The following is a 19,392-nucleotide window of genomic DNA, read 5'->3' as shown; positions in this document are numbered from 1 at the left end:
ATTAATTCATCTACTCATTCTATCAGCTTCTGCTCAAAGGAAATATAAGATAAACATCAGACAGAAGAAAATGCTTGTAATAAATGAGAGATTTAGTTACTTAGTGTTAGAACTTACAACCATTAATGGATGTTCAAGGCACTTTAACATTAATATATAATTCCACATCTATATCAAATTGATTCAACTAATGATTCTAGCAGCTCTTGCTCCAAAGAGATATACAGTTAACAAAGAGACACAAGAAAAAGCATCTTTTTTTTAACACAGAAACTTGGCCTGTACAGTGATCGAACCTGTGACCTTGGCGTTATTAGCACCACGCTCTAACCAACTGAGCTAACAGGCCGCCGTTCGTGCTGGCCTGGGGGACAAGCATATGAAGAATTGCTAATGTCAGTGAACCCCAGATAGTTTGAAAGCTTATTTTCAGCTGTTTACCCATAAGGTATATTTATATATTATCGACATGAAGAAACAAATATCACAAAAAAATCAATACAAATGAGATTTTCATTCTTAGTGTTAAAACTTAGAACCATTAATGTATTTTCTATGTGGTTTAGCAATAAATAACAGTTTATCATCTATATTAAATTAATTCATCTACTCATTCTATCAGCTTCTGCTCAAAGGAAATATAGAGATAAACATCAGACAGAAGAAAATGCTTGTAATAAATGAGAGATTTAGTTACTTAGTGTTAGAACTTACAACCATTAATGGATGTTCAAGGCACTTTAACATTAATATATAATTCCACATCTATATCAAATTGATTCAACTAATGATTCTAGCAGCTCTTGCTCCAAAGAGATATACAGATAACAAAGAGACAGAAGAAAAAGCATCTTTTATTTAACACAGAAACTTGGCCTGTACAGGGATCGAACCTGTGACCTTGGCGTTATTAGCACCACGCTCTAACCAACTGAGCTAACAGGCCGCCGTTCGTGCTGGGCTGGGGGACAAGCATATGAAGAATTGCTAATGTCAGTGAACCCCAGATAGTTTGAAAGCTTATTTTCAGCTGTTCACCCATAAGGTATATTTATGTATTATCGACATGAAGAAACAAATATCACAAAAAAATCAATACAAATGAGATTTTCAATCTTAGTGTTAAAACTTAGAACCATTAATGTATTTTCCATGTGGTTTAGCAATAAATAACAGTTCATCATCTATATTAAATTAATTCATCTACTCATTCTATCAGCTTCTGCTCAAAGGAAATATAGATTTAAACAAGATACAGAAGAAAATGCATCTATTTCAACATTAAAGCAGCGTTAAGTGTTTTCTTGGAGAGTGGTAGAAAGTATGTTCTTGGCATTTTTAACTTCATGTTCTAACAGAATCAGATAATAGGCTTACTATATTTATAGCACACTACTGAAGAAATAACAGATGATGAAGTGCTACTGATTGTTAACCCGAGATAGATGGAAATCTTATATTCAGCTGTTTACATTCATGGTGTCTTTAAGCATTATCAAAAAATCAAAACTAGACTTTCCTAAATTACTTGTAATAAATGGGAGATTAATTACTTAGTGTTAGAACTTTGAACCATTAATGGATGTTCAAGGCACTTTAACATTAATATGTAATTCCACATCTATATAAAATGTATTAATCGAATCTTTCTAGCAGCTCTTGCTCCAAAGAGGTATACAGTTAACAATGAGAGATAAGAAAAAGCATTCTTTTAACTCAGACACCTGGCATGTACAGGGATCGAACCTGTGACCTTGGCATTATTAGCACCACGCTCTAACCAACTGAGCTAACAGGCCACCGTGTGCACAGTCATGGGGGACAAGCATATGAAGAATTGCTAATGTCAGTGAACCCCAGATAGTTTGAAAGCTTATTTTCAGCTGTTTACCCATAAGGTATATTTATATATTATCGACATGAAGAAACAAATATCACAAAAAAATCAATACAAATGAGATTTTCATTCTTAGTGTTAAAACTTAGAACCATTAATGTATGTTCTATGTGGTTTAGCAATAAATAACAGTTCATCATCTATATTAAATTAATTCATCTACTCATTCTATCAGCTCCTGCTCAAAGGAAATATAGAGCTAAACATCAGACAGAAGAAAATGCTTGTAATAAATGAGAGATTTAGTTACTTAGTGTTAGAACTTACAACCATTAATGGATGTTCAAGGCACTTTAACATTAATATATAATTCCACATCTATATCAAATTGATTCAACTAATGATTCTAGCAGCTCTTGCTCCAAAGAGATATACAGTTAACAAAGAGACACAAGAAAAAGCATCTTTTTTTTAACACAGAAACTTGGCCTGTACAGGGATCGAACCTGTGACCTTGGCGTTATTAGCACCATGCTCTAACCAACTGAGCTAACAGGCCGCTGTTTGTGCTGGGCTGGGGGACAAGCATATGAAGAATTGCTAATGCCAGTGAACCCCAGATAGTTTGAAAGCTTATTTTCAGCTGTTTACCCATAAGGTATATTTATATATTATCGACATGAAGAAACAAATATCACAAAAAAATCAATACAAATGAGATTTTCATTCTTAGTGTTAAAACTTAGAACCATTAATGTATGTTCTATGTGGTTTAGCAATAAATAACAGTTCATCATCTATATTAAATTAATTCATCTACTCATTCTATCAGCTCCTGCTCAAAGGAAATATAGAGATAAACATCAGACAGAAGAAAATGCTTGTAATAAATGAGAGATTTAGTTACTTAGTGTTAGAACTTACAACCATTAATGGATGTTCAAGGCACTTTAACATTAATATATAATTCCACATCTATATCAAATTGATTCAACTAATGATTCTAGCAGCTCTTGCTCCAAAGAGATATACAGTTAACAAAGAGACACAAGAAAAAGCATCTTTTTTTTAACACAGAAACTTGGCCTGTACAGGGATCGAACCTGTGACCTTGGCGTTATTAGCACCACGCTCTAACCAACTGAGCTAACAGGCCGCCGTTCGTGCTGGCCTGGGGGACAAGCATATGAAGAATTGCTAATGTCAGTGAACCCCAGATAGTTTGAAAGCTTATTTTCAGCTGTTTACCCATAAGGTATATTTATATATTATCGACATGAAGAAACAAATATCACAAAAAAATCAATACAAATGAGATTTTCATTCTTAGTGTTAAAACTTAGAACCATTAATGTATTTTCTATGTGGTTTAGCAATAAATAACAGTTTATCATCTATATTAAATTAATTCATCTACTCATTCTATCAGCTTCTGCTCAAAGGAAATATAGAGATAAACATCAGACAGAAGAAAATGCTTGTAATAAATGAGAGATTTAGTTACTTAGTGTTAGAACTTACAACCATTAATGGATGTTCAAGGCACTTTAACATTAATATATAATTCCACATCTACATCAAATTGATTCAACTAATGATTCTAGCAGCTCTTGCTCCAAAGAGATATACAGATAACAAAGAGACAGAAGAAAAAGAATCTTTTATTTAACACAGAAACTTGGCCTGTACAGGGATCGAACCTGTGACCTTGGCGTTATTAGCACCACGCTCTAACCAACTGAGCTAACAGGCCGCTGTTCATGCTGGGCTGGGGGACAAGCATATGAAGAATTGGTAATGTCAGTGAACCCCAGATAGTTTGAAAGCTTATTTTCAGCTGTTTACCCATAAGGTATATTTATATATTATCGACATGAAGAAACAAATATCACAAAGAAATCAATACAAATGAGATTTTCATTCTTAGTGTTAAAACTTAGAACCATTAATGTATTTTCCATGTGGTTTACCAATAAATAACAGTTCATCATCTATATTAAATTAATTCATCTACTCATTCTATCAGCTTCTGCTCAAAGGAAATATAGATTTAAACAAGATACAGAAGAAAATGCATTTATTTCAACATTAAAGCAGCGTTAAGTGTTTGCTTGGAGAGTGGTAGAAAGTATGTTCTTGGCATTTTTAACTTCATGTTCTAACAGAATCAGATAATAGGCTTACTATATTTATAGCATACTACTGAAGAAATAACAGATGATGAAGTGCTACTGATTGTTAACCCGAGATAGATGGAAATCTTATATTCAGCTGTTTACATTCATGGTGTCTTTAAGCATTATCAAAAAATCAAAACTAGACTTTCCTAAATTACTTGTAATAAATGGGAGATTAATTACTTAGTGTTAGAACTTTGAACCATTAATGGATGTTCAAGGCACTTTAACATTAATATATAATTCCACATCTATATCAAATTGATTCAACTAATCATTCTAGCAGCTCTTGCTCCAAAGAGATATACAGATAACAAAGAGACACAAGAAAAAGCATCTTTTATTGACCACAGAAACTTGGCCTGTACAGGGATCGAACCTGTGACCTTGGCGTTATTGGCACCACGCTCTAACCAACTGAGCTAACAGGCCGCCGTTCGTGCTGGGCTGGGGGACACGCATATGAAGAATTGCTAATGTCAGTGAACCCCAGATAGTTTGAAAGCTTATTTTCAGCTGTTTACCCATAAGGTATATTTATATATTATCGACATGAAGAAACAAATATCACAAAAAAATCAATACAAATGAGATTTTCAATCTTAGTGTTAAAACTTAGAACCATTAATGTATTTTCCATGTGGTTTAGCAATACATAACAGTTCATCATCTATATTAAATTAATTCATCTACTCATTCTATCAGCTCCTGCTCAAAGGAAATATAGAGATAAACATCAGACAGAAGAAAATGCTTGTAATAAATGAGAGATTTAGTTACTTAGTGTTAGAACTTACAACCATTAATGGATGTTCAAGGCACTTTAACATTAATATATAATTCCACATCTATATCAAATTGATTCAACTACTAGCAGCTCTTGCTCCAAAGAGATATACAGTTAACAAAGAGACACAAGAAAAAGCATCTTTTTTTTAACACAGAAACTTGGCCTGTACAGGGATCGAACCTGTGACCTTGGCGTTATTAGCACCACGCTCTAACCAACTGAGCTAACAGGCCGCCGTTCGTGCTGTGCTGGGGGACAAGCATATGCAGAACTGCTAATGTCAGTGAACCCCAGATAGTTTGAAAGCTTATTTTCAGCTGTTTACCCATAAGGTATATTTATATATTATCGACATGAAGAAACAAATATCACAAAAAAATCAATACAAATGAGATTTTCATTCTTAGTGTTAAAACTTAGAACCATTAATGTATGTTCTATGTGGTTTAGCAATAAATAACAGTTCATGATCTATATTAAATTAATTCATCTACTCATTCTATCAGCTCCTGCTCAAAGGAAATATAGAGATAAACATCAGACAGAAGAAAATGCTTGTAATAAATGAGAGATTTAGTTACTTAGTGTTAGAACTTACAACCATTAATGGAAGTTCAAGGCACTTTAACATTAATATATAATTCCACATCTATATCAAATTGATTCAACTAATGATTCTAGCAGCTCTTGCTCCAAAGAGATATACAGTTAACAAAGAGACACAAGAAAAAGCATCTTTTTTTTAACACAGAAACTTGGCCTGTACAGGGATCGAACCTGTGACCTTGGCGTTATTAACACCACGCTCTAACCAACTGAGCTAACAGGCCGCCGTTCGTGCTGGGCGGGGGACAAGCATATGAAGAATTGCTAATGTCAGTGAACCCCAGATAGTTTGAAAGCTTATTTTCAGCTGTTTACCCATAAGGTATATTTATATATTATCGACATGAAGAAACAAATATCACAAAAAAATCAATACAAATGAGATTTTCATTCTTAGTGTTAAAACTTAGAACCATTAATGTATTTTCTATGTGGTTTAGCAATAAATAACAGTTTATCATCTATATTAAATTAATTCATCTACTCATTCTATCAGCTTCTGCTCAAAGGAAATATAGAGATAAACATCAGACAGAAGGAAATGCTTGTAATAAATGAGAGATTTAGTTACTTAGTGTTAGAACTTACAACCATTAATGGATGTTCAAGGCACTTTAACATTAATATATAATTCCACATCTATATCAAATTGATTCAACTAATGATTCTAGCAGCTCTTGCTCCAAAGAGATATACAGTTAACAAAGAGACACAAGAAAAAGCATCTTTTTTTTAACACAGAAACTTGGCCTGTACAGGGATCGAACCTGTGACCTTGGCGTTATTAGCACCACGCTCTAACCAACTGAGCTAACAGGCCGCCGTTCGTGCTGGGCTGGGGGACAAGCATATGAAGAACTGCTAATGTCAGTGAACCCCAGATAGTTTGAAAGCTTATTTTCAGCTGTTTACCCATAAGGTATATTTATATATTATCGACATGAAGAAACAAATATCACAAAATAATCAATACAAATGAGATTTTCATTCTTAGTGTTAAAACTTAGAACCATTAATGTATTTTCCATGTGGTTTAGCAATAAATAACAGTTCATCATCTATATTAAATTAATTCATCTACTCATTCTATCAGCTTCTGCTCAAAGGAAATATAGATTTAAACAAGATACAGAAGAAAATGCATTTATTTCAACATTAAAGCAGCGTTAAGTGTTTGCTTGGAGAGTGGTAGAAAGTATGTTCTTGGCATTTTTAACTTCATGTTCTAACAGAATCAGATAATAGGCTTACTATATTTATAGCATACTACTGAAGAAATAACAGATGATGAAGTGCTACTGATTGTTAACCCGAGATAGATGGAAATCTTATATTCAGCTGTTTACATTCATGGTGTCTTTAAGCATTATCAAAAAATCAAAACTAGACTTTCCTTAATTACTTGTAATAAATGGGAGATTAATTACTTAGTGTTAGAACTTTGAACCATTAATGGATGTTCAAGGCACTTTAACATTAATATATAATTCCACATCTATATCAAATTGATTCAACTAATCATTCTAGCAGCTCTTGCTCCAAAGAGATATACAGATAACAAAGAGACACAAGAAAAAGCATCTTTTATTGAACACAGAAACTTGGCCTGTACAGGGATCGAACCTGTGACCTTGGCGTTATTAGCACCACGCTCTAACCAACTGAGCTAACAGGCCGCCGTTCGTGCTGGGCTGGGGGACAAGCATATGAAGAATTGCTAATGTCAGTGAACCCCAGATAGTTTGAAAGCTTATTTTCAGCTGTTTACCCATAAGGTATATTTATATATTATCGACATGAAGAAACAAATATCACAAAAAAATCAATACAAATGAGATTTTCAATCTTAGTGTTAAAACTTAGAACCATTAATGTATTTTCCATGTGGTTTAGCAATAAATAACAGTTCATCATCTATATTAAATTAATTCATCTACTCATTCTATCAGCTCCTGCTCAAAGGAAATATAGAGATAAACATCAGACACAAGAAAATGCTTGCAATAAATGAGAGATTTAGTTACTTAGTGTTAGAACTTACAACCATTAATGGATGTTCAAGGCACTTTAACATTAATATATAATTCCACATCTATATCAAATTGATTCAACTACTAGCAGCTCTTGCTCCAAAGAGATATACAGTTAACAAAGAGACACAAGAAAAAGCATCTTTTTTTTAACACAGAAACTTGGCCTGTACAGGGATCGAACCTGTGACCTTGGCGTTATTAGCACCACGCTCTAACCAACTGAGCTAACAGGCCGCCGTTCGTGCTGTGCTGGGGGACAAGCATATGCAGAACTGCGAATGTCAGTGAACCCCAGATAGTTTGAAAGCTTATTTTCAGCTGTTTACCCATAAGGTATATTTATATATTATCGACATGAAGAAACAAATATCACAAAAAAATCAATACAAATGAGATTTTCATTCTTAGTGTTAAAACTTAGAACCATTAATGTATTTTCTATGTGGTTTAGCAATAAATAACAGTTTATCATCTATATTAAATTAATTCATCTACTCATTCTATCAGCTTCTGCTCAAAGGAAATATAGAGATAAACATCAGACAGAAGAAAATGCTTGTAATAAATGAGAGATTTAGTTACTTAGTGTTAGAACTTACAACCATTAATGGATGTTCAAGGCACTTTAACATTAATATATAATTCCACATCTATATCAAATTGATTCAACTAATGATTCTAGCAGCTCTTGCTCCAAAGAGATATACAGATAACAAAGAGACAGAAGAAAAAGCATCTTTTATTTAACACAGAAACTTGGCCTGTACAGGGATCGAACCTGTGACCTTGGCGTTATTAGCACCACGCTCTAACCAACTGAGCTAACAGGCCGCTGTTCGTGCTGGGCTGGGGGACAAGCATATGAAGAACTGCTAATGTCAGTGAACCCCAGATAGTTTGAAAGCTTATTTTCAGCTGTTTACCCATAAGGTATATTTATATATTATCGACATGAAGAAACAAATATCACAAAAAAATCAATACAAATGAGATTTTCATTCTTAGTGTTAAAACTTAGAACCATTAATGTATTTTCCATGTGGTTTAGCAATAAATAACAGTTCATCATCTATATTAAATTAATTCATCTACTCATTCTATCAGCTTCTGCTCAAAGGAAATATAGATTTAAACAAGATACAGAAGAAAATGCATTTATTTCAACATTAAAGCAGCGTTAAGTGTTTGCTTGGAGAGTGGTAGAAAGTATGTTCTTGGCATTTTTAACTTCATGTTCTAACAGAATCAGATAATAGGCTTACTATATTTATAGCATACTACTGAAGAAATAACAGATGATGAAGTGCTACTGATTGTTAATCCGAGATAGATGGAAATCTTATATTCAGCTGTTTACATTCATGGTGTCTTTAAGCATTATCAAAAAATCAAAACTAGACTTTCCTAAATTACTTGTAATAAATGGCAGATTAATTACTTAGTGTTAGAACTTTGAACCATTAATGGATGTTCAAGGCACTTTAACATTAATATATAATTCCACATCTATATCAAATTGATTCAACTAATCATTCTAGCAGCTCTTGCTCCAAAGAGATATACAGATAACAAAGAGACACAAGAAAAAGCATCTTTTATTGAACACAGAAACTTGGCCTGTACAGGGATCGAACCTGTGACCTTGGCGTTATTAGCACCACGCTCTAACCAACTGAGCTAACAGGCCGCCGTTCGTGCTGGGCTGGGGGACAAGCATATGAAGAATTGCTAATGTCAGTGAACCCCAGATAGTTTGAAAGCTTATTTTCAGCTCTTTACCCATAAGGTATATTTATATATTATTGACATGAAGAAACAAATATCACAAAAAAATCAATACAAATGAGATTTTCAATCTTAGTGTTAAAACTTAGAACCATTAATGTATTTTCCATGTGGTTTAGCAATAAATAACAGTTCATCATCTATATTAAATTAATTCATCTACTCATTCTATCAGCTCCTGCTCAAAGAAAATATAGAGATAAACATCAGACAGAAGAAAATGCTTGTAATAAATGAGAGATTTAGTTACTTAGTGTTAGAACTTACAACCATTAATGGATGTTCAAGGCACTTTAACATTAATATATAATTCCACATCTATATCAAATTGATTCAACTAATGATTCTAGCAGCTCTTGCTCCAAAGAGATATACAGATAACAAAGAGACAGAAGAAAAAGCTTCTTTTATTTAACACAGAAACTTGGCCTGTACAGGGATCGAACCTGTGACATTGGCGTTATTAGCACCACGCTCTAACCAACTGAGCTAACAGGACGCCGTTCGTGCTCGGCTGGGGGACAAGCATATGAAGAATTGCTAATGTCAGTGAAACCCAGATAGTTTGAAAGCTTATTTTCAGCTGTTTACCCATAAGGTATATTTATGTATTATCGACATGAAGAAACAAATATCACAAAAAAATCAATACAAATGAGATTTTCATTCTTAGTGTTAAAACTTAGAACCATTAATGTATGTTCTATGTGGTTTAGCAATAAATAACAGTTCATTATCTATATTAAATTAATTCATCTACTCATTCTATCAGCTCCTGCTCAAAGGAAATATAGAGATAAACATCAGACAGAAGAAAATGCTTGTAATAAATGAGAGATTTAGTTACTTAGTGTTACAACTTACAACCATTAATGGATGTTCAAGGCACTTTAACATTAATATATAATTCCACATCTATATCAAATTGATTCAACTAATGATTCTAGCAGCTCTTGCTCCAAAGAGATATACAGTTAACAAAGAGACACAAGAAAAAGCATCTTTTTTTTAACACAGAAACTTGGCCTGTACAGGGATCGAACCTGTGACCTTGGCGTTATTAGCACCACGCTCTAACCAACTGAGCTAACAGGCCGCCGTTCGTGCTGGGCTGGGGGACAAGCATATGAAGAATTGCTAATGTCAGTGAACCCCAGATAGTTTGAAAGCTTATTTTCAGCTGTTTACCCATAAGGTATATTTATATATTATCGACATGAAGAAACAAATATCACAAAAAAATCAATACAAATGAGATTTTCATTCTTAGTGTTAAAACTTAGAACCATTAATGTATTTTCTATGTGGTTTAGCAATAAATAACAGTTTATCATCTATATTAAATTATTTCATCTACTCATTCTATCAGCTTCTGCTCAAAGGAAATATAGAGATAAACATCAGACAGAAGAAAATGCTTGTAATAAATGAGAGATTTAGTTACTTAGTGTTAGAACTTACAACCATTAATGGATGTTCAAGGCACTTTAACATTAATATATAATTCCACATCTATATCAAATTGATTCAACTAATGATTCTAGCAGCTCTTGCTCCAAAGAGATATACAGATAACAAAGAGACAGAAGAAAAAGCATCTTTTATTTAACACAGAAACTTGGCCTGTACAGGGATCGAACCTGTGACCTTGGCGTTATTAGCACCACGCTCTAACCAACTGAGCTAACAGGCCGCTGTTCGTGCTGGGCTGGGGGACAAGCATATGAAGAACTGCTAATGTCAGTGAACCCCAGATAGTTTGAAAGCTTATTTTCAGCTGTTTACCCATAAGGTATATTTATATATTATCGACATGAAGAAACAAATATCACAAAAAAATCAATACAAATGAGATTTTCATTCTTAGTGTTAAAACTTAGAACCATTAATGTATTTTCCATGTGGTTTAGCAATAAATAACAGTTCATCATCTATATTAAATTAATTCATCTACTCATTCTATCAGCTTCTGCTCAAAGGAAATATAGATTTAAACAAGATACAGAAGAAAATGCATTTATTTCAACATTAAAGCAGCGTTAAGTGTTTGCTTGGAGAGTGGTAGAAAGTATGTTCTTGGCATTTTTAACTTCATGTTCTAACAGAATCAGATAATAGGCTTACTATATTTATAGCATACTACTGAAGAAATAACAGATGATGAAGTGCTACTGATTGTTAATCCGAGATAGATGGAAATCTTATATTCAGCTGTTTACATTCATGGTGTCTTTAAGCATTATCAAAAAATCAAAACTAGACTTTCCTAAATTACTTGTAATAAATGGGAGATTAATTACTTAGTGTTAGAACTTTGAACCATTAATGGATGTTCAAGGCACTTTAACATTAATATATAATTCCACATCTATATCAAATTGATTCAACTAATCATTCTAGCAGCTCTTGCTCCAAAGAGATATACAGATAACAAAGAGACACAAGAAAAAGCATCTTTTATTGAACACAGAAACTTGGCCTGTACAGGGATCGAACCTGTGACCTTGGCGTTATTAGCACCACGCTCTAACCAACTGAGCTAACAGGCCGCCGTTCGTGCTGGGCTGGGGGACAAGCATATGAAGAATTGCTAATGTCAGTGAACCCCAGATAGTTTGAAAGCTTATTTTCAGCTCTTTACCCATAAGGTATATTTATATATTATCGACATGAAGAAACAAATATCACAAAAAAATCAATACAAATGAGATTTTCAATCTTAGTGTTAAAACTTAGAACCATTAATGTATTTTCCATGTGGTTTAGCAATAAATAACAGTTCATCATCTATATTAAATTAATTCATCTACTCATTCTATCAGCTCCTGCTCAAACAAAATATAGAGATAAACATCAGACAGAAGAAAATGCTTGTAATAAATGAGAGATTTAGTTACTTAGTGTTAGAACTTACAACCATTAATGGATGTTCAAGGCACTTTAACATTAATATATAATTCCACATCTATATCAAATTGATTCAACTAATGATTCTAGCAGCTCTTGCTCCAAAGAGATATACAGATAACAAAGAGACAGAAGAAAAAGCTTCTTTTATTTAACACAGAAACTTGGCCTGTACAGGGATCGAACCTGTGACATTGGCGTTATTAGCACCACGCTCTAACCAACTGAGCTAACAGGCCGCCGTTCGTGCTGGGCTGGGGGACAAGCATATGAAGAATTGCTAATGTCAGTGAACCCCAGATAGTTTGAAAGCTTATTTTCAGCTGTTCACCCATAAGGTATATTTATGTATTATCGACATGAAGAAACAAATATCACAAAAAAATCAATACAAATGAGATTTTCAATCTTAGTGTTAAAACTTAGAACCATTAATGTATTTTCCATGTGGTTTAGCAATAAATAACAGTTCATCATCTATATTAAATTAATTCATCTACTCATTCTATCAGCTTCTGCTCAAAGGAAATATAGATTTAAACAAGATACAGAAGAAAATGCATCTATTTCAACATTAAAGCAGCGTTAAGTGTTTTCTTGGAGAGTGGTAGAAAGTATGTTCTTGGCATTTTTAACTTCATGTTCTAACAGAATCAGATAATAGGCTTACTATATTTATAGCATACTACTGAAGAAATAACAGATGATGAAGTGCTACTGATTGTTAACCCGAGATAGATGGAAATCTTATATTCAGCTGTTTACATTCATGGTGTCTTTAAGCATTATCAAAAAATCAAAACTAGACTTTCCTAAATTACTTGTAATAAATGGGAGATTAATTACTTAGTGTTAGAACTTTGAACCATTAATGGATGTTCAAGGCACTTTAACATTAATATGTAATTCCACATCTATATAAAATGTATTAATCGAATCTTTCTAGCAGCTCTTGCTCCAAAGAGGTATACAGTTAACAATGAGAGATAAGAAAAAGCTTTCTTTTAACTCAGACACCTGGCATGTACAGGGATCGAACCTGTGACCTTGGCATTATTAGCACCACGCTCTAACCAACTGAGCTAACAGGCCACTGTGTGCACAGTCATGGGGGACAAGCATATGAAGAATTGCTAATGTCAGTGAACCCCAGATAGTTTGAAAGCTTATTTTCAGCTGTTTACCCATAAGGTATATTTATATATTATCGACATGAAGAAACAAATATCACAAAAAAATCAATACAAATGAGATTTTCATTCTTAGTGTTAAAACTTAGAACCATTAATGTATGTTCTATGTGGTTTAGCAATAAATAACAGTTCATCATCTATATTAAATTAATTCATCTACTCATTCTATCAGCTCCTGCTCAAAGGAAATATAGAGCTAAACATCAGACAGAAGAAAATGCTTGTAATAAATGAGAGATTTAGTTACTTAGTGTTAGAACTTACAACCATTAATGGATGTTCAAGGCACTTTAACATTAATATATAATTCCACATCTATATCAAATTGATTCAACTAATGATTCTAGCAGCTCTTGCTCCAAAGAGATATACAGTTAACAAAGAGACACAAGAAAAAGCATCTTTTTTTTAACACAGAAACTTGGCCTGTACAGGGATCGAACCTGTGACCTTGGCGTTATTAGCACCACGCTCTAACCAACTGAGCTAACAGGCCGCCGTTCGTGCTGGCCTGGGGGACAAGCATATGAAGAATTGCTAATGTCAGTGAACCCCAGATAGTTTGAAAGCTTATTTTCAGCTGTTTACCCATAAGGTATATTTATATATTATCGACATGAAGAAACAAATATCACAAAAAAATCAATACAAATGAGATTTTCATTCTTAGTGTTAAAACTTAGAACCATTAATGTATTTTCCATGTGGTTTAGCAATAAATAACAGTTCATCATCTATATTAAATTAATTCATCTACTCATTCTATCAGCTTCTGCTCAAAGGAAATATAGATTTAAACAAGATACAGAAGAAAATGCATTTATTTCAACATTAAAGCAGCGTTAAGTGTTTGCTTGGAGAGTGGTAGAAAGTATGTTCTTGGCATTTTTAACTTCATGTTCTAACAGAATCAGATAATAGGCTTACTATATTTATAGCATACTACTGAAGAAATAACAGATGATGAAGTGCTACTGATTGTTAACCCGAGATAGATGGAAATCTTATATTCAGCTGTTTACATTCATGGTGTCTTTAAGCATTATCAAAAAATCAAAACTAGACTTTCCTAAATTACTTGTAATAAATGGGAGATTAATTACTTAGTGTTAGAACTTTGAACCATTAATGGATGTTCAAGGCACTTTAACATTAATATATAATTCCACATCTATATCAAATTGATTCAACTAATCATTCTAGCAGCTCTTGCTCCAAAGAGATATACAGATAACAAAGAGACACAAGAAAAAGCATCTTTTATTGACCACAGAAACTTGGCCTGTACAGGGATCGAACCTGTGACCTTGGCGTTATTGGCACCACGCTCTAACCAACTGAGCTAACAGGCCGCCGTTCGTGCTGGGCTGGGGGACACGCATATGAAGAATTGCTAATGTCAGTGAACCCCAGATAGTTTGAAAGCTTATTTTCAGCTGTTTACCCATAAGGTATATTTATATATTATCGACATGAAGAAACAAATATCACAAAAAAATCAATACAAATGAGATTTTCAATCTTAGTGTTAAAACTTAGAACCATTAATGTATTTTCCATGTGGTTTAGCAATAAATAACAGTTCATCATCTATATTAAATTAATTCATCTACTCATTCTATCAGCTCCTGCTCAAAGGAAATATAGAGATAAACATCAGACAGAAGAAAATGCTTGTAATAAATGAGAGATTTAGTTACTTAGTGTTAGAACTTACAACCATTAATGGATGTTCAAGGCACTTTAACATTAATATATAATTCCACATCTATATCAAATTGATTCAACTACTAGCAGCTCTTGCTCCAAAGAGATATACAGTTAACAAAGAGACACAAGAAAAAGCATCTTTTTTTTAACACAGAAACTTGGCCTGTACAGGGATCGAACCTGTGACCTTGGCGTTATTAGCACCACGCTCTAACCAACTGAGCTAACAGGCCGCCGTTCGTGCTGTGCTGGGGGACAAGCATATGCAGAACTGCTAATGTCAGTGAACCCCAGATAGTTTGAAAGCTTATTTTCAGCTGTTTACCCATAAGGTATATTTATATATTATCGACATGAAGAAACAAATATCACAAAAAAATCAATACAAATGAGATTTTCATTCTTAGTGTTAAAACTTAGAACCATTAATGTATGTTCTATGTGGTTTAGCAATAAATAACAGTTCATCATCTATATTAAATTAATTCATCTACTCATTCTATCAGCTCCTGCTCAAAGGAAATATAGAGATAAACATCAGACAGAAGAAAATGCTTGTAATAAATGAGAGATTTAGTTACTTAGTGTTAGAACTTACAACCATTAATGGAAGTTCAAGGCACTTTAACATTAATATATAATTCCACATCTATATCAAATTGATTCAACTAATGATTCTAGCAGCTCTTGCTCCAAAGAGATATACAGTTAACAAAGAGACACAAGAAAAAGCATCTTTTTTTTAACACAGAAACTTGGCCTGTACAGGGATCGAACCTGTGACCTTGGCGTTATTAACACCACGCTCTAACCAACTGAGCTAACAGGCCGCCGTTTGTGCTGGGCTGGGGGACAAGCATATGAAGAATTGCTAATGTCAGTGAACCCCAGATAGTTTGAAAGCTTATTTTCAGCTGTTTACCCATAAGGTATATTTATATATTATCGACATGAAGAAACAAATATCACAAAAAAATCAATACAAATGAGATTTTCATTCTTAGTGTTAAAACTTAGAACCATTAATGTATTTTCTATGTGGTTTAGCAATAAATAACAGTCTATCATCTATATTAAATTAATTCATCTACTCATTCTATCAGCTTCTGCTCAAAGGAAATATAGAGATAAACATCAGACAGAAGGAAATGCTTGTAATAAATGAGAGATTTAGTTACTTAGTGTTAGAACTTACAACCATTAATGGATGTTCAAGGCACTTTAACATTAATATATAATTCCACATCTATATCAAATTGATTCAACTAATGATTCTAGCAGCTCTTGCTCCAAAGAGATATACAGATAACAAAGAGACAGAAGAAAAAGCATCTTTTATTTAACACAGAAACTTGGCCTGTACAGGGATCGAACCTGTGACCTTGGCGTTATTAGCACCACGCTCTAACCAACTGAGCTAACAGGCCGCTGTTCGTGCTGGGCTGGGGGACAAGCATATGAAGAACTGCTAATGTCAGTGAACCCCAGATAGTTTAAAAGCTTATTTTCAGCTGTTTACCCATAAGGTATATTTATATATTATCGACATGAAGAAACAAATATCACAAAAAAATCAATACAAATGAGATTTTCATTCTTAGTGTTAAAACTTAGAACCATTAATGTATGTTCTATGTGGTTTAGCAATAAATAACAGTTCATCATCTATATTAAATTAATTCATCTACTCATTCTATCAGCTCCTGCTCAAAGGAAATATAGAGATAAACATCAGACAGAAGAAAATGCTTGTAATAAATGAGAGATTTAGTTACTTAGTGTTAGAACTTACAACCATTAATGGATGTTCAAGGCACTTTAACATTAATATATAATTCCACATCTATATCAAATTGATTCAACTAATGATTCTAGCAGCTCTTGCTCCAAAGAGATATACAGTTAACAAAGAGACACAAGAAAAAGCATCTTTTTTTTAACACAGAAACTTGGCCTGTACAGGGATCGAACCTGTGACGTTGGCGTTATTAGCACCACGCTCTAACCAACTGAGCTAACAGGCCGCCGTTCGTGCTGGCCTGGGGGACAAGCATATGAAGAATTGCGAATGTCAGTGAACCCCAGATAGTTTGAAAGCTTATTTTCAGCTGTTTACCCATAAGGTATATTTATATATTATCGACATGAAGAAACAAATATCACAAAAAAATCAATACAAATGAGATTTTCATTCTTAGTGTTAAAACTTAGAACCATTAATGTATTTTCTATGTGGTTTAGCAATAAATAACAGTTTATCATCTATATTAAATTAATTCATCTACTCATTCTATCAGCTTCTGCTCAAAGGAAATATAGAGATAAACATCAGACAGAAGAAAATGCTTGTAATAAATGAGAGATTTAGTTACTTAGTGTTAGAACTTACAACCATTAATGGATGTTCAAGGCACTTTAACATTAATATATAATTCCACATCTATATCAAATTGATTCAACTAATGATTCTAGCAGCTCTTGCTCCAAAGAGATATACAGATAACAAAGAGACAGAAGAAAAAGCATCTTTTATTTAACACAGAAACTTGGCCTGTACAGGGATCGAACCTGTGACCTTGGCGTTATTAGCACCACGCTCTAACCAACTGAGCTAACAGGCCGCTGTTCATGCTGGGCTGGGGGACAAGCATATGAAGAATTGGTAATGTCAGTGAACCCCAGATAGTTTGAAAGCTTATTTTCAGCTGTTTACCCATAAGGTATATTTATATATTATCGACATGAAGAAACAAATATCACAAAAAAATCAATACAAATGAGATTTTCATTCTTAGTGTTAAAACTTAGAACCATTAATGTATTTTCCATGTGGTTTAGCAATAAATAACAGTTCATCATCTATATTAAATTAATTCATCTACTCATTCTATCAGCTTCTGCTCAAAGGAAATATAGATTTAAACAAGATACAGAAGAAAATGCATTTATTTCAACATTAAAGCAGCGTTAAGTGTTTGCTTGGAGAGTGGTAGAAAGTATGTTCTTGGCATTTTTAACTTCATGTTCTAACAGAATCAGATAATAGGCTTACTATATTTATAGCATACTACTGAAGAAATAACAGATGATGAAGTGCTACTGATTGTTAATCCGAGATAGATGGAAATCTTATATTCAGCTGTTTACATTCATGGTGTCTTTAAGCATTATCAAAAAATCAAAACTAGACTTTCCTAAATTACTTGTAATAAATGGCAGATTAATTACTTAGTGTTAGAACTTTGAACCATTAATGGATGTTCAAGGCACTTTAACATTAATATATATTTCCACATCTATATCAAATTGATTCAACTAATCATTCTAGCAGCTCTTGCTCCAAAGAGATATACAGATAACAAAGAGACACAAGAAAAAGCATCTTTTATTGAACACAGAAACTTGGCCTGTACAGGGATCGAACCTGTGACCTTGGCGTTATTAGCACCACGCTCTAACCAACTGAGCTAACAGGCCGCCGTTCGTGCTGGGCTGGGGGACAAGCATATGAAGAATTGCTAATGTCAGTGAACCCCAGATAGTTTGAAAGCTTATTTTCAGCTCTTTACCCATAAGGTATATTTATATATTATCGACATGAAGAAACAAATATCACAAAAAAATCAATACAAATGAGATTTTCAATCTTAGTGTTAAAACTTAGAACCATTAATGTATTTTCCATGTGGTTTAGCAATAAATAACAGTTCATCATCTATATTAAATTAATTCATCTACTCATTCTATCAGCTCCTGCTCAAAGAAAATATAGAGATAAACATCAGACAGAAGAAAATGCTTGTAATAAATGAGAGATTTAGTTACTTAGTGTTAGAACTTACAACCATTAATGGATGTTCAAGGCACTTTAACATTAATATATAATTCCACATCTATATCAAATTGATTCAACTAATGATTCTAGCAGCTCTTGCTCCAAAGAGATATACAGATAACAAAGAGACAGAAGAAAAAGCTTCTTTTATTTAACACAGAAACTTGGCCTGTACAGGGATCGAACCTGTGACATTGGCGTTATTAGCACCACGCTCTAACCAACTGAGCTAACAGGCCGCCGTTCGTGCTGGGCTGGGGGACAAGCATATGAAGAATTGCTAATGTCAGTGAACCCCAGATAGTTTGAAAGCTTATTTTCAGCTGTTTACCCATAAGGTATATTTATGTATTATCGACATGAAGAAACAAATATCACAAAAAAATCAATACAAATGAGATTTTCAATCTTAATGTTAAAACTTAGAACCATTAATGTATTTTCCATGTGGTTTAGCAATAAATAACAGTTCATCATCTATATTAAATTAATTCATCTACTCATTCTATCAGCTTCTGC

General features: G+C 33.4%; 17 non-coding genes across 17 annotated transcripts; all 17 read right to left on the bottom strand.

The window, feature by feature from the left end:
- Window positions 1–872: 872 nt before the first annotated feature.
- On the bottom strand, window positions 873–946 carry TRNAI-AAU (transfer RNA isoleucine (anticodon AAU)). The gene has a single exon. It is a non-coding gene; the product is annotated as a tRNA-Ile (tRNA).
- A 1,973-nt stretch (window positions 947–2,919) lies between these two features.
- TRNAI-AAU (transfer RNA isoleucine (anticodon AAU)) lies at window positions 2,920–2,993 on the bottom strand. Its single transcript has one exon. It is a non-coding gene; the product is annotated as a tRNA-Ile (tRNA).
- Window positions 2,994–3,516: 523 nt separating this feature from the next.
- Window positions 3,517–3,590, bottom strand: TRNAI-AAU (transfer RNA isoleucine (anticodon AAU)). The gene has a single exon. It is a non-coding gene; the product is annotated as a tRNA-Ile (tRNA).
- Window positions 3,591–4,963: 1,373 nt separating this feature from the next.
- On the bottom strand, window positions 4,964–5,037 carry TRNAI-AAU (transfer RNA isoleucine (anticodon AAU)). The gene has a single exon. It is a non-coding gene; the product is annotated as a tRNA-Ile (tRNA).
- A 1,119-nt stretch (window positions 5,038–6,156) lies between these two features.
- On the bottom strand, window positions 6,157–6,230 carry TRNAI-AAU (transfer RNA isoleucine (anticodon AAU)). Its single transcript has one exon. It is a non-coding gene; the product is annotated as a tRNA-Ile (tRNA).
- Window positions 6,231–7,012: 782 nt separating this feature from the next.
- On the bottom strand, window positions 7,013–7,086 carry TRNAI-AAU (transfer RNA isoleucine (anticodon AAU)). The gene has a single exon. It is a non-coding gene; the product is annotated as a tRNA-Ile (tRNA).
- Window positions 7,087–7,603: 517 nt separating this feature from the next.
- Window positions 7,604–7,677, bottom strand: TRNAI-AAU (transfer RNA isoleucine (anticodon AAU)). Its single transcript has one exon. It is a non-coding gene; the product is annotated as a tRNA-Ile (tRNA).
- Window positions 7,678–8,200: 523 nt separating this feature from the next.
- TRNAI-AAU (transfer RNA isoleucine (anticodon AAU)) lies at window positions 8,201–8,274 on the bottom strand. Its single transcript has one exon. It is a non-coding gene; the product is annotated as a tRNA-Ile (tRNA).
- A 782-nt stretch (window positions 8,275–9,056) lies between these two features.
- On the bottom strand, window positions 9,057–9,130 carry TRNAI-AAU (transfer RNA isoleucine (anticodon AAU)). The gene has a single exon. It is a non-coding gene; the product is annotated as a tRNA-Ile (tRNA).
- A 1,120-nt stretch (window positions 9,131–10,250) lies between these two features.
- Window positions 10,251–10,324, bottom strand: TRNAI-AAU (transfer RNA isoleucine (anticodon AAU)). Its single transcript has one exon. It is a non-coding gene; the product is annotated as a tRNA-Ile (tRNA).
- A 523-nt stretch (window positions 10,325–10,847) lies between these two features.
- Window positions 10,848–10,921, bottom strand: TRNAI-AAU (transfer RNA isoleucine (anticodon AAU)). Its single transcript has one exon. It is a non-coding gene; the product is annotated as a tRNA-Ile (tRNA).
- Window positions 10,922–11,703: 782 nt separating this feature from the next.
- On the bottom strand, window positions 11,704–11,777 carry TRNAI-AAU (transfer RNA isoleucine (anticodon AAU)). The gene has a single exon. It is a non-coding gene; the product is annotated as a tRNA-Ile (tRNA).
- Window positions 11,778–13,750: 1,973 nt separating this feature from the next.
- Window positions 13,751–13,824, bottom strand: TRNAI-AAU (transfer RNA isoleucine (anticodon AAU)). Its single transcript has one exon. It is a non-coding gene; the product is annotated as a tRNA-Ile (tRNA).
- A 1,373-nt stretch (window positions 13,825–15,197) lies between these two features.
- On the bottom strand, window positions 15,198–15,271 carry TRNAI-AAU (transfer RNA isoleucine (anticodon AAU)). Its single transcript has one exon. It is a non-coding gene; the product is annotated as a tRNA-Ile (tRNA).
- Window positions 15,272–16,391: 1,120 nt separating this feature from the next.
- Window positions 16,392–16,465, bottom strand: TRNAI-AAU (transfer RNA isoleucine (anticodon AAU)). Its single transcript has one exon. It is a non-coding gene; the product is annotated as a tRNA-Ile (tRNA).
- A 1,120-nt stretch (window positions 16,466–17,585) lies between these two features.
- On the bottom strand, window positions 17,586–17,659 carry TRNAI-AAU (transfer RNA isoleucine (anticodon AAU)). The gene has a single exon. It is a non-coding gene; the product is annotated as a tRNA-Ile (tRNA).
- A 782-nt stretch (window positions 17,660–18,441) lies between these two features.
- On the bottom strand, window positions 18,442–18,515 carry TRNAI-AAU (transfer RNA isoleucine (anticodon AAU)). The gene has a single exon. It is a non-coding gene; the product is annotated as a tRNA-Ile (tRNA).
- Window positions 18,516–19,392: the final 877 nt, after the last annotated feature.

Source organism: Triturus cristatus, chromosome 5_1 (genome assembly GCF_964204655.1).
Source record: "Triturus cristatus chromosome 5_1, aTriCri1.1, whole genome shotgun sequence".
In the NCBI taxonomy this organism is placed as follows: domain Eukaryota; kingdom Metazoa; phylum Chordata; class Amphibia; order Caudata; family Salamandridae; genus Triturus; species Triturus cristatus.
This window is presented reverse-complemented; position numbering and strand designations above follow the sequence as displayed.